The sequence below is a fragment of the Protopterus annectens genome, chromosome 3.part1 (assembly GCF_019279795.1).
Source record: "Protopterus annectens isolate FY-2018-M chromosome 3.part1, PAN1.0, whole genome shotgun sequence".
NCBI classification, from domain to species: Eukaryota; Metazoa; Chordata; order Ceratodontiformes; family Protopteridae; genus Protopterus; species Protopterus annectens.
The window spans coordinates 1149426791-1149440790 of record NC_056732.1 but is presented as its reverse complement, the minus strand read 5'-3'; the positions used below and the strand labels follow the sequence as shown (position 1 = coordinate 1149440790).

Here is a 14000-nt window from a genome sequence, read left to right as displayed (position 1 = left end):
TGGTAAGGAGATGTTGGCAATAGTGATTTGCCAATATAGAATATATAGACCTTTACCTTTGTGGGATCATGATGTTATGCTGTATGAGTTTGTACAATGTGATAACTAAGATGTAAATAAACCAGGAAGATATTGGTAAAACAAAGAAAAAGTAATCACTAAATGATAAAAAATGGGTGCAAAGAAAAGATAAGCAATGTACTTGTTGAGGGTAATGGGTTTGATGCTAGGTGTTAAGTGAAATACCCCTATCCAGACTGCTAATGAAAACAAATTCTGTGAATCTAAAAAATGTAAACAGCAGATCATGCAGAATGATTGATTCTGAATCTCTGGGCAACCAACATAGACTGCAATAAAAATTGTAAAGATTTCAGCATAAACATCCTCCCTTGCTAGTAGCTCCTTACTACCACAAATATACTTATTGTCTTCTTTTTCTCTTCTGTCACTATTGGAGCACCTCTAACAATGAGTATAATTATGTACTTTTCCTTTCTGCCTGATATTCTGCTTAATACCTCCCGTGAAATCTTTTTTTTTGTCAAATTCACACGGTCATTTCTTTCCAAATCTGTCTACTTCACATTGCTATTTGAACTTTCCATTCCTTAATATAATCTAATACCCCTTCCTTTTTGTCATTAATTGTAAGGCAATTTACAGTCTAAGATAATATGGATACTGTAGACATTATGCTAAAAATATTAATTCTTTTTTGAATGTGTATTTCCAACGTTTCCGTTACATGCACACATTAATGTTTGGCAGACTGATTTTTTACACAGCTATTTCTTCTCATCTCCATTTGAACCTATGTCACATTTTCAAGACTTTTTGTTTTAATGAAAACCATCAAACAAAAAACTGAATATATTTTCAGAGCACCCCCATCCTCTATTAACTTAGAACAAACACACACAACTATGTGCACCTTCTTCCAATCAAATAGTCTAAATCTTCTGGACTTTGTTGTATACTTGGAGCCATATGTATGTGCTCCCAATGTTCTCTTGTAAAGTTCTTCTCCAGTCTCTCTTCCCAATTTTTTTCTTACCTTCCCTGATTGAGTCTTACATTTATCATGCACTTTTAAATGACCTACTAATTATTTATTTTTAACAGGAGCTTCTGGTTTAGATTTAACTACAAAAAGCTCTACCAGAGCAGGCCTTTCACTTGAGATTCTTCTATCCCTTTCTTTTTGTCTATACTCTGATGTCAGTCCCTGGTAGGGGAGATAGTCTCTAGCTTGCACTTCAAACATCTTTTTGACCTCATCACTGCACTTCAAACATCTTTTTGACCTCATCACACTCTATTACCTTTCCCCAGCTTGTTATTTGTTCCCAATACTTTAGTTCATTTGCCAGTTTTTCTTTAGTAAATTCCAGATCCCTTTTGCCTGCTTTCCGTAACCCTACTTGCAGTCATCCCTATTGCCAACATCTCCTTTCTCAATTCTTGTGTTGGCTTAATTCTTAGAATACTGTCTCTGTTACTACATGAGTATAACATTCTGCATGGTTGTTATTATTCTGCTTAAGGATCTGCATCCAAAAGTTAAACTTTCAGTTTATTTATTGAAGTTCTCCCTGCTTTATCATCACCACTTCCCAGTTTAAATTATAAACTTTTACTTTTGATATGTATATGAGCATTAACTGAGTAGCTCTAAAATATTGCTTCAATTCAGGTAATCCTAAGCCACCTTGTTCTATTGGAAAGATCTGCTTATCCCACTTAACTTTTGCTATCTTCTCCTCTAAGATAAGTTCCTTCAACTCTTATGAATTATTCTCCCCAATATCTCAGACTTCAGAGAATATTTCCTCAGGTAGATAAGAGATGTTGGAAGTCTGATGGGGAAGGACAAGGTAAATGGGAACATATGTTTATGGAGTGTAATAAGTTAGCAGATTTTAAAAATTCCCTACAGAGTACTCTCTCAGAAATATTGGGTGAGCAAATAGCTGTAACTAAGGAAATGATTACTTGGGGATAGAACACAAGATCTGAATTGCCTAGCCATAGTAAGGCCTTATTCATTTTAATTCTGTTGGGTGCCAAAAATAATAACTAAAAAATGGAAATCAAAATCTAACTAACTTTATCTGAAGTACTGAAAATTATAAAAATGATAAAATAACTGGAAGAGGGATCTTTAGAAAAGGGAAGGAGCAAATAACATAGAAATAAATGGAAATGGACTGATGATAGTTACAAAGAAAGAAAAGATATATGACATATAATGCACGCAAATATGAAAAAAATGTTAATATGTTTTTTTTTTTTCTGTTACTGCATGTTTGTTTATGACTTGATAATTTAATGAAGGTGTTTAAAAAATTGTAAAGGTTCCGAGACAAACTTCAGTAGCCAATATGCTCACTCAAGTTGTGCCTAATGTATTTTTGTAGGATGCATCAAAATCATTTTGATATACAAACAATAAATTGCGTTTTTCTGAAGTGTATGCAATTTATACAGTAGTACAGGATGAGGAGGCAAAACATGCAGTTAAGTCATGCAGCTTAGCAAGGCATACATCAGCTATAAGCACAGCATTTAAAAGAAAAAATCCAGTTTAAAAACTGAAGTTATATAAGGTTTATTTCAATGATTTTTTTTTTTTAATTAAAATAGCCAAATGTTCTCAGGCATGAAATCCTTTAGCAGAATACTTTTGTTTACTTCAATCATATGTGTAAACAACAGGTGACTATGAAGCTGCATGATAATGAAGCCACCTGACAGTATAATTTATTAATTGCATAACTCATTTTAAAACATTTCATTATTTTAAAAGTGAACCATTTTAAACATATTACTTAGATGAAATGGGTCATTAGCATCTAATTAGAATTGCTAAATTGTTTCTGCCTCTTACAAAATATTGTTATAGTTCAAAACCTTAGAAACCTCAAAACAAACTTCTTTAGAAGTTTTTGTTCATATTATAAAAGGAACAAAAGCACTAAAAAATATTAACTTGTCCAGAGTCTTGCCTTGGCAAAGTTTGTTTTGTGGTTTCCAAGGTTTAGTTCATGTTGTTTCATCTGACCGCTAGTTTGGTTTTCCATTGTTATAGTTCAGTTTTAATGATTTACACTCCAGGAAAAGTAAATGTGTGAACGAGACCATTCTTATGAAGGATATTTTCTTGCATTTTGTTAAGTCATTAAATGTGAAGAAACTGAATCATTTCCTGTGCCATATGGTGTCCCTTGTGGTAGTACTGTTTCCTGTGTTAGCTAACAATTGGATTCTTATTAATAACTACCACCAAACTTATAAAGTAGGTATTCTCCCTGATGATGTGAGTGACCACTCTTTGACCTACATAATCAGGCAAAGAACTGACATCTCTCACCCAACATCATATAGGACTATACGGTCTAACAAGCATCTTAACCAAGAGCTATTCCAGAGTGAACATAGCGCTTGCAATTGGTCTCCCCTAAAAACCCTTCCACTTGAAGAGGCTGTCAAATACATTAACTCCAAACTCCTAGATAGTCTTGACCAGCATGCACCCAAGCATACCATCAGAACTAGATCAAAACCAGCCTCTTGGCTTTCTCAAGAAACAAGGCATAAAATCCTACTCAGAAATAAAGCCTGGTCTAGATGGCGAGCAACCAAAAACACATCAGATCAGCAAACATTTAGACATATGAGGAATGTGACAAAAAAACAATAATCTCAGACAAAAGAAACTATTACTGCAATATGCAGCAAACACACCAAAATAATCCTCAAAAATTCTGGGCTAGTGTCAATAGACTCCTTCACCCAGGTAAGTCCAGTACTAAAACCCCAACAGGTGCCAACCATTAGACTCCCAACCAAACTGCAAATGCCTTTAATACCTTCTTTACAGAAGCTATTCAATCCCTGGCCAGTCAGCTATCCTCTGATAGCTCCAGCCTTCTTACCTCGGCTTCTAGCTCTCTTCCTACTGCAACCCATTTCAACTAATTTCATTTACAAACTCATTCAAAGACTGAAGCCCTGTACTCCTTTAGTGGACCAGATCCCAGCTGAATACCTTCAAAAAGCAACTAAAGCAATAGCTCATAATATATCCATCCTGATAAACAGAACTATTAATGAGGGAACCATCCCAGCCATCTGGAAAATCTTACACATTATCCCCCTACATAAAGGTGGTAACTCTAATGAATATTCTAACTATCGGCCTATAGCTCTACTATCCCCCCTAGCTAAAATAATGGAAAAATGCATTCATCATCAGCTACTCCACCACTTAACTCTACACAATATACTGGCTAAGAGCCAACATGGCTTTAGGCCATTCCATAGTACCACTACTGCCCTCTTATCCTTCACTGACATCATTAACAGAAACCTTCTCTCTTTAGCTCTATTTATTGATCTTTCAAAAGCTTTCGATATGGTAAACCATACATTGCTTATGAATATTCTCAAGTCACTCTCTCTTGATACACTGGCAGTAAAATGGTTCAGTTCCTACCTTAGCAATAGAGAGCAAGCTGTTCTCTGGGAGAATAACCTATCATCCTGCCTGCCAGTATCAATGAGTGTCCCCCAAGGCTCCATTCTACATCAACTCTTATTCTCCATTTTTATAAATGATCTATACTTAGCTATTCCTCTAGCTACCTGTATACAATATGCAGATGATTCTACATTAATCTGCACAGCTAAATCTTCACCTGAACTGCAATCCTTAACTCAGAATGTATTTAATTTAGTGGAATCATGGTTTTTAAAACGTTGTCTCCTCTTGAATCCCCAAATAACGAAGCTCCTGCTCTTTACTACTACCCATAAGACCATGCCAATAGAATTCTCAGTCACTTCTAATAATGGTACCCTCATATCCCCTGATTCTACAACCAAACTCCTACGTATTACAATAGACAATAACCTTAACTTTGACACACATATTAATAACACAATAAAAACAGTTAACAGAAAAATGAGCTCCCTATACAGGATCAAACCTTTTCTAACTCCAATAGCAAGAACTACTATCCCATCTAATCTCCACACTTCTCTATGCCTCACCTATTTATATATATATATATATATATATATATATATATATATATATATATATATACTAACCTGACTAAAAATAATCTTTTCAAACTAGCTAGCTCCTATAATAACATTGCCAGATTTGCCACTGGAAATCCCTTCAGAACTCACCACTGTCAGAATCTAAAACAGCTATGATGGCTTGAACTACAAAACCAGCTTCAATTTAACCAACTTACTATTGCCCATAAAATCCTCAACCAGCCTAACAATACTCCAATACTCACAAACCTCATAACCCACTATAAAAATCCTAATACCTTAAGCTCATCAAACAAACTACTAATCAGCATAAGTAAGTCTAACAACATGGCAGGCAGCTCCCTGTTCTCTAACACAACAGGAAAAAGCTGGAACCTTCTACCTAGTGAACTTACTTCTCTTCCTTCCCTACCCCTCTTTAAACAAAAACTGAAAATATTCCTTAGGACGCACTGACTATGCCCATGCAATAACACTAACTAGCTTACCACTATGCTACTAATATCTCCTTAACTCTTCATCTATACTAATTTATTTCTTTCCTAAGTGCAAATATAAGCAGGAAAGTCTCTATTAATTATAAAGTCTAAATGTAGGCAGGAAATATAACCAGGAAAACACTTAGGTTATACCTTGTGAAAATCTTGTCCTATATTTTTGTAAATATTTTTTTGCTGTGTACTGTTTAATGTGCTGAAATATCTTCTATGTTTCAACTTTAGTGAACTTTTTTATCTTTATAGTAATCCTAACATCTTGTAATTACTGTACTTTTTTCTTGGAGCTTTTCTCCCTGGGCCTCTACTGAAATGGAAATGTATCCAGTTAGACTAGCCCAGTCAAAAAATGTAAAATAAAATAAAATAAATAAATAAATACAATTGTTTTGTTGTCTAGCTTATGCAATGGCAGTATTGATTCCTATATTTGTGCGTAAGAGCAAATTATGACTTCTAGTATTTGTCTTCATCCTTTTATCCAGAACATTCATACAAGGGTATTCATGTGAATTTAGCCACTCCAGTCAAATACAGGATAAAACCCTGACTATGGCCCAGCTAACCTGGGTTCGATTAGAGGCCCAGGTGACTAAAAGAGTGGCAGGGAAGGGACAGGCATGCCTATCCAAGGTCAGAGGGTGCTCACTGACATGCTTCCTAAGGAGAGGTGTGGTCTAATGAGAGGAGTTGTCATTGGATGTAATAAATGAGCGGGGGGGGGGGGGTAGTGAAAGGGGATGGGTAGGTATTTTATAAAAAAAATAAATAAAAAAAAAAATAACAATAATAATCCCCCACAGACAGAAGAACAGATGAGCCAAGTCCCAGGACACCCTCAGGATCCATGACTGGCCCCAGTGATAAAACAGAGGGGACAAAAAGAAAAAGGTATTCATCTGAATTTATCTAAGTGGAATGTACTGGACATAGTGAGCTGATCAGTTAAATGGCATTATTACCTTGGCAGACCTGTTATTAACACAGTAATGTACATTAAAATTATTGGTACCGTGATTGTTATCACTCTAATTTTTGCCGCATATTTAAAATGATAACAAAACTGAGGCTGAGGTTTCCTCCCACATCCCAATGACATGTTATCAGTTGAAATGGAGATGCTCCATATTGTCCATAGGTATGTACACAGTTTGTGTGTGTGTGTGTGTGTGTGTGTGTGTGTGTGTGTGTGTGTGTGTTATTACCTGTAAGAAAATGGCATCCAATCCGGGAATAATACTATGTCTCACAAATGTTACTTGCTGGGGCCAGCTGCATGTCCCTTGGGAAAAGGAAGAAGTGGCTAAATGAACGAACAAATAAATGACTGAAGAAATATTATGGTATCAGAAAGAATATCTTAATTAGAATGGAAGTAGGAAAGCTAGTGTGGATTGCCATATTTAATTATCTATGTATTTTCCTAATTACTATATTTTTACTTTTTGCTATTCATTAACTAATTTAAAGAAATGAGAAGCAATTCAAAGACAACTTATAGTTGGCTTCAAATCGGCAGATGCAAACAGGGCTAAAGAGAGAGAGAGAGAGACTCTGGCAAAACAAATGTCTGTATAAAGATCTTTGCAAACATCCCTCTATCAATGCATCATGAAAGATATACAAATTGACTTGCATCAGTTAGCAAGCTTCATAAAACTACAGTCGGATGTATCTGTCACTGTTGTCTTTTTCATTTAGATTTTTTTTAGGCAAACCTTGCTTTATGTTGATATTTTAAAAACATTACTTTCAGAATACTTAACATGATATTTTATATATCTTATTCTTAGATGCGATGTAAATTTATGCTACTGGGTGCTGGTATTAACTGCTCATTGAGAAACAGTTGATCTGTAGCTCATTATTTACTAAATCTATGCAATAAGCAAACCTATGGTATCAGATGAACGTTTAATAATATGTCATGATATTTAACCTAGAAAGACATACAAGAATGTGCCACAGAGACATCAGAAATAAGACTTATCCATAGCAATTAGGCATCTGTTTCTGCAGAAATAATGTATGCTATAGCCAGTTATATACTCTTATACATATATACATATATGCATCTATTTATATTTATATTACTCTGTTTTAAACTGAAGTTGTATCATTCCTGCGCAATCTCATTGTACTAAGACTGGCAAAAATTGATGATTACATATTCATTTTTATTTTCTTTGGAACTGGAAGAACATTGATTTTCTTATAATGCATATACATATGATTTTGTCCTCAGGAACGTGCTTCCTTCTGTTTGTGTTCCCAGTATTACTGCAGCATTAATGGGACAATGGAATGCATTGTCTTTAAGGATGTCTATCGTGTTAGGAATTATAAATCTTTATGCTGGATTATGAACGTTTTTTTTCCTGTTTAGAGTTCAAGTAACAAAGAATTTTCTAAGAGTATTGCAAGAGGAAAATACAGTCTACATTCCTGGAGGCTATAAGCTAAAATGCTGATAATCTGCCAATGTGCCATCTGCTGCCACTGGAAGTTTTATTGACTTAGTGGTACTTAAGCAGCAGTATTTTGTAGAAAGCGTAGGGAACAATCGGTTTACTGCAATTAAAATTATACTTTTTTACCTTTTTTATGCTTGTACCTTTTTTATGGTTTACCTGATTTTTCTCTTGAAGTGTACTGGGCATTTTGTGGTCACATCATGGAATCCACTAGATTAAGTACTGCAATGAATTTGTATCTGTCTTATGTGTCATTTATTTGTGATTTTTTTTTAATTAAAAGCTTTGTAAACCAAATAAATGCAGTAAATCCCACTGTGGCATCATTGTAGGGATACAGTGAAGTGTGCCATTTGACTTTAATGGACACATTTACACTTATGCAAGATGGTGTGCCCATTGAATTCTATAGACCCACCTCATATGTTCCCTACTGTAATGTCACTGGGGCTCAACATTTTTATTTTATCCTCAGGGGCATGTAAAGTGGTATTGTTGAAAGTGTTGTTTCTCAAAAACTGTTACCGTAATGATCACTAATTTAGAGAAAATGTTGATTAACACTTTGTGCATCTTATACTGTAGGGGAAAGATAAGAAAACAAATGTGACTGATACACTTTTAGCAAAATGCTTTCATTTGTTTATTTATAAAGCTTGTGGCTAGTATATTATTTTAAGCTTATAAATATAAGCCTCACAACATTGGTGTGACTGTTGATATCCACTGAAGAAAGTCTGGCTATTAGATATTACAATAACTGCACTGCTTGTCTGACTGCAGGAATATTAAGTAACTAAGACTTTGGTACTAAATTGGTCTAGTTCATATCAACATGTGCTTGAAAACGTAGGAAATGGATACCTTCAGACATATCATTTACCTCTTAGGGGAAAATTCTGTGTGTGTGTGTGTGTGTGTGTGTGTGTGTGTGTGTGTGTGTGTGTGTGTGTGTGTGTGTGTGTGTGTGTGTGTGTGTGTGTGTGTCTGTGTGTGTTTAAAAGTTGTTTCAGTTACTTTTGGTAAGAGTGTACTACAAGATACTGGTCTCACACTGTGGTGAGTGAAATTCTGTGGAGCCATTGAACATTACGCCATTTTGTAGCTGTAAAGTGTAGAGTCTATTTGAGTGTGGCCAGTATTAGTCATGGCCCTAGGCAGCAGTGTACATTTGCCATATGCTTTTAAATCCAGTCACCTAATTTGCACACATTAATGCATGGCAGTGGTGTGGGATTCAAATCCAGTAACCCATGTCCTTCACATATTTGATACGAGTGACCTTAATATTTTATTTATTTTATTTTACATTTGTTGACCGGGATAGTCTGACTGGATACATGTCCATTTTCAGCGGAGGCCCAGGGAGAAAAGCTCCATTTATTAACACAAAAACAAGTAATAATAGTAATTTAATAATACTAAAACAGGGCAAGAAAAGAGTATAGATACATCATTTCACAAGGTTTAACATAGTAGGAATATGCTACCACATGCTATTGGTTTAACAGAGCGAGAAAAGAATATAGATACATCATTTCACAAGGTTTAGCACAGTAGGAATACACTACCACATGGTAAAGGTTTAACTCAATGACAAGCAGTCACATCTGTACATTATAACATAACTCATTTGATCAATAGAATGACTGGCTTGCTAATAATCAGTTGAGTAGAGAAACACCAAGTTGTTGGGTTGGGTTAGTCAGGGTTTAGGCAGGGGCAGAGCCAGTGTGATTTAAAGTATTTTTGTGGCCTTTTTTTAAATGGAGGTAGAGAAGATTCTTGGGTAAGAACTGCAGGAAGTTGGTTCCAAATTTTACCAACTGACTTTGCAAACAGAGAACCCCTGCTGTGTTGTTGGATTTTAGGGTTAGGACCAATAGTTTATTTGAGGATCAAAGTCACCTGAGAGCATTATGTGGGCTGATAACGTTCTAGAGAGCTGGGGTATTATCAGGCTGGTTGAGTACTTTGTGTGCTACTATAAGTTGGTTGAACTGAAAAAGGGAAGGAAATTCCAGCCATTCAAGTTGAACTAGATTGTTGCAATGCTGAGTCCTATATGCCTTACCAGTGGCAAATCTAGCTATATGGTAGTAATAGGAGGATAGTTTGTTGAGGTTAGTTTTAGAAAGGTTGGTAAATACTGGAGAGGCATAGAGGAGAGTGGAGACAAGATGGGTTCATGCAATAGCAACCCTAGTAAAATGGTTGAGGAAAGGTTTAAGCTTGTAAAGGGAGCCTAGTTTTTTGTTAATGGACTTAATAGTGTGGTCAATATGCATGTCAAATTTGAGGTTGTTGTCTATTAATACTCATAGGAGCTTCATTTGATCATCTGGGGAGATAATGGTGCCATTGATAAACTTAATAGTGAAGAATGGATGAGTGGATCTATGGGTGGGGGAGAAAAGTAGCAGCTTGGTTTTGTTAAGATTTAGGAGCAGTTGTTGATTAGTTAGCCAGTTTTCAATGCTATTAAATGTATTCTGGGTATATATAATATATGGTCAATAACCTAAATACACCTGGAATCATTTGATAGCACTATTGTGGAGTTTTAGCTCTGTAACCCCTTTGCATGTCATATTATTTGGTTTGGACTAGTGAGATATATTATAAACTGGACTGTTGTGGCTAAAAAACAGTGTTTCACTCAAACATATATACAATCTTTAAAATACAAAGTAAAACATACAACAATATCCATTGTGCAGCAGTTATTTTTTAGTCATAATAGTTAATGTGCGGACAAGGTGAGCTCTGATGAATATTCCCAGAAGCCAGAGGCACAGATGAACCTTGCAAAGCAACAGGATTCTAATACACTGGGAGTGGCCTTGTGTGCAGCTGCAGATCAGGCCAGTGATGCGGATACTATATCTTGGCAGGGCCTGCAGGTGAGATGAATGCATGCAGCTAACAGACCACCCCTGTTGCCTTTGGATGATCATAGAATATAGGTTTAATTAAAGAGTCTAGAGTTGGAACTAGAAGTGAAATATTGCAAAGCAACTGTAAGAATAAAACAGCTTAAGATGTAAACAGAGTGACAGCAGTATGAGAGGAAGTAAAAATAGAAACAAGCTGAAGCTGCATAAGAGAAAAGGAGGTTACAGCATGAATCCACATAGGAATATTGAAAGCATCTGCAAAAAGTTACTGAGAAGGAAAAGAAGTCTGAATAAAATTAAAAACATCAGTGTGACAGTGAACATGTGACTCTTCACCAAAGCACAAGTAATAGAGTGAAAACTCAGACCTGAATCCATCTGTATTAAAATAGTTCTTCAATATAAAGAATGGGGGTGACACTAGTATTTTTACAGACATCTGAAAGAGTGTATAAGCACAACCAAACAAAACAAAGCCAATAGGGAAGTTTTCAAATTCCTCTGTACTCAAGTAAAGGTACTGTATGCATGCCATTAATAAGATGTCTGATTCTGACTTTTTGACAGGAATAAAGTGACATCTTTTCAAATGTTTTAGCTTATGCCAAAACACTTAGATTCATAGGTAGGTACTAGGCTATCGGCCCAAGGGCCTATGTAAGCCTAGCCAACAAAGTTCCCTGGCTTACACCACCCTAGAAAGTTATTTTCCTGTGCCACTGTCGAGCAGTGACACAGAAGTGATCCCCAGGGTGTATTTCCTATTTCCCATCAACTCATCAAGATTTTTCTTGAAGAGTGCTAATGAAGAACTTTGCTTGACATAGATGGGTAGCCTGTTCCAGAGTATGGGAAATCTCTGGGACAGGAATCTATCCCTCAGAATCTATCCCTCAGATATAGGATAGTTCAGAAAAAAATATTAAAGAATATAGAAGAAAACCAATATTCTATCAGTGATTTCAAAAAAGTGATTTCTGGATGAATGACAGGGATTTACGTCAGTTTATCAAAAAACACATACTGTTGAATTATATATGGTTGAGACGATTTGGTAGACAATGCAGTTAATCAAAAAACTAACATAAGGCCACACAACACCTTCCCACAACACAGACAATGTTTTTGCAAGGGTGTACCCCCCACACCACCCTGGTAGTTATTTATACCAACTTCAAGACTGCACTACAGTGGGGAAAATGGCAAATTCCCTGATCCATACTGCATTGCAATCTTTGTCATATAGTCTCAACCATATGGTATTGACAATTCTGTTCTTTTACAAACTGAGACAGACCCAAAGACAAAATGCACATAGTGAGAGGTTTATGTTCAGGCTAGTGAGCTTGCCTATAAGACCTGAGTGGGGAATAGTGTCGAAGGCCTTTGCGAGGTCTAGGTAGACTGTGTGGACCACCTTTCCCTCGTCTATAGCCTTGGTAACTATCTCAAAGAAGTACATCAGATTTAGGAGGCATGATCTGCCCTTAACAAAGCCGAACTGGGTTGGGTCCAGTGTTTGGAGGTTTCCAATGTCTGTTAATGAGATCCAGGATGATATGCTCCATAGCTTATCAGACCAAGCTAGTCAGGCTTATAGAGAGATAGTTCCAGGGGTCCGTTGTGGCTCCACCTTTGTGGAGCAGAATAACCATTGCTGTGTGCCACTCTTTGGGCACGTAGCCTGTGGAGAGGCTTAAGAGTTTAAACAGTGTGTTTAGATGAGGGGTTAGTTCATCTTTGAGCTCGTGTAGGACACAGCCTGGGACTCCGTCCGGTCCCATTGATGCTGTGTTTTTGGCTTTGGAAAGGGCTGTCTTAACCTGAGTGTCTGTGATTTCAGGGGCACTACATTCTTCTGGTATAGTTATGGGCTCTTTTGGGGGTGAGAGGGGGGGGGAAATTTGCACTGAATCTGTCTGCCAGGATGTTGGCTATATTGCTCAGTTCAGTGTATTTGGTGCCATTCTGCACTAACTCCGAGCATATCTGAGAATTGCCACTTAGATTCTTAACATAGCTAAACAATGCCTTGTGGTTATCTTTGGAGTCCATGGCAATTTTTCTTTCGAAGCTAGCCTTGGATGATTTTAAGAGGGAACATAGTTTCCTCCTTCTATTGTATAGCTTGTTTATGGCAGGGGTCCACCAGACTGGTTTCCTTTTCTTGGAGGAGTGAGTATTGGTTTTGTTTGGGATAGCACGATCCTTCTTGTAGGTGCCCATAGAGTGCATTAGTAAAGGATTTTGCAGCTTGGACAGCATTATCCTTTAGCATGGGGGCTTTGAAACTTCCCCCCTCGGTCATAAGTAACGTGAAGTTTGCTTTTGAAAAGTTTTTCACAGTGGTTTCTTTGACTGGGGGTGGTGGCGGAATGTGGATATCCAGAGTGATTAGTTTATGGTCAGATCTAACCAGCGCGGGGTTGACCTCTGGTGTTGAACACTGGTCGCCCATGTTGGTGATGACCAGGTCCAATATGTTGTCACCTCTGGTGGGGGTGTTAACCAGATGATCCAGGGTGTTTGAGTTTATAAATTCTAGGAAATGTTGGGCCAGAGAGTTCGTACTTGAGTAGTTCTCCCAGTTAATGTTTGGATAATTGAAATCACCCAATATCAGGGTGTTTGGTAGAACCTTTATGTTTCCCAGTGTTTCCAGGAATGTGGAGTGGGGGTCCTGGGACATGATGGGTGATCTGTAGCAAGCTATAATTTGAATAGCAGCTTTGCCAGTTGTTAGTTGCACATGGATGATCTCTGAAGCATCATGCCTAACCTGGAGGTGTGGGAATCCTTGATGAATATGGATACTCCCCCACCTTTTGTATTTCGGTCTGGGTTTTGTGGCCAGAATGTATGGTATGAGTTGTAGCCTGGTAGTGCTGGGGTGCTCTCTGGAGCCTTAAACCAGGTTTCTGTTACTGCACATATATCGATTTTCTCCATACTGAGGAGTGCGTCGAGTGCATGCATTTTGAGGTTTAGACTTCTGGCATTGAGTAGCATTACCCTCAGTTTTTCGTTACTTATGCTATTTAAGGTGGTGGGTTTGTCTTTTG

At 37.0% G+C, this 14000-nt stretch overlaps 1 protein-coding gene across 1 annotated transcript in view; it reads right to left on the bottom strand.

The window, feature by feature from the left end:
- Positions 1-14000, bottom strand: part of COL22A1 (collagen type XXII alpha 1 chain) — a 2341282-nt gene that overhangs the window by 1674955 nt on the left and 652327 nt on the right. The gene's annotated exons all lie outside the window — the stretch shown is intronic.